We start from the raw sequence: 1,413 nt of genomic DNA, 5'->3' as shown, positions 1-1,413 counted from the left end.
TTCCTCCTCTCCCACAAAGCAAATCAGCACTGTTTACATACAGGTGAATCCTTGACAGCTGCTTTCTAAAACGTGAAGCTAATTTTCTCAGGAGTGTGTGTGTGTGTGCGGGTGTGCGCACAAGCACACACGCAGGCGTGCACTCAGTCAGTTGTGTCTGACTCTTTGAGACCCTATGGACCGTAGCCCACCAGGCTCCTTTATTCATGGGATTCTCCAGGCAAGAATACTGGGTGGGTTGCCATTTCCTTCTCCAAGCTTATCTGTAGAAACTTCAATACTCAGTCTTATTTTTAAAAGAGTATTCTTCCCCCAAAGGAGATGCAACATTCCTGGAAGTACTGCAATACCAGGTTGATGCATGGAGTGGACAGAGCAAGTTCCTATTCCACTCCTAGTCCCCAAAATCCATTTAATTTCTCAGGAGTGTGTTCTTTTAAGAATAATGGGTCTCATCACAAGAAAAAAGAAATGTGCCACTATATGCAGTGATGATGCTAACTGAACTTATTTGTGGAGATTATTTCATGATGCATACAAACATTGAATCATTGTATTATATACCTGAAACAAATATATTGTGTGTCAATTATACCTCAATAAAAAACTATCAGGGCCTGATTTATTTTAACATTGAGATAATGACATAATTACCAAAAACTCTTAACACTAATAAAACATTACTATGTGCCAGGCCCTGTTCTATGTACTGGATCATTTAATCTTCACCATAACTTTACAAGGTAGATTCTGCTACTTTTCCCATTTCAGTGAGAAACAGAGAGATCAAATGACCTTGGGGGGTCACACAGCTAATTCATGGTAGAGTTTTCATACAAGTTCATGTAGCTGCAAAGCTCTGCATGTCTAGTCAAAATCCAACTCTAGGTCTTGACAGCAATTGAAGAAGGGGAAAAAGGCAAAACAGCTAAAACCATGAAGGAAGTGCATGAGATTTTGTACTGAATGAACCTTTTTATTTTGGTAATTATATGAGCTAATGTTTTGTCAAGTTATACATTAAGAATATCTGAGTAAATTCATACCCTCTACCTACCCCAATCAGCCAAATTCTTCATGCAAAAATACAGCAAACAAGGGATACCAGATACCTGAGAAAAGTCAAAGCGAAAAGAAAAGGTCAACAAACAGAATATCCAGTCATGAAGAAAAAAATATATAGAGTACAGAGAAAATGTTTAAATATTCTTAATAGTGCCCTCAGGGATTACAAGAGAATACTTAATCTATAAAAGGAAAAAAAAAAAAAAGTCTGCTAATAAAAAAGACCAGTCAGAAAAGGAAAATAAATACATGATCACAGAAATAAAATATTCAGTTCATCCATTGACTAAATTCTATAGTAGTCACCCCTCAAGACTAGATTAATTATCTTGAAGACAAATTCAAGAA

General features: G+C 36.6%; 1 pseudogene; it reads right to left on the bottom strand.

Annotated features, from left to right (window-relative positions):
- Positions 1-316: 316 nt before the first annotated feature.
- On the bottom strand, positions 317-473 carry LOC129542921 (U2 spliceosomal RNA; annotated as a pseudogene).
- Between the last annotated feature and the right edge of the window lie 940 nt (positions 474-1,413).

This window comes from Moschus berezovskii, chromosome 19, assembly GCF_049115385.1.
Source record: "Moschus berezovskii isolate FMDL1 chromosome 19, NW_MosBer_1.0, whole genome shotgun sequence".
Taxonomy (NCBI): domain Eukaryota; kingdom Metazoa; phylum Chordata; class Mammalia; order Artiodactyla; family Moschidae; genus Moschus; species Moschus berezovskii.
This window is presented reverse-complemented; position numbering and strand designations above follow the sequence as displayed.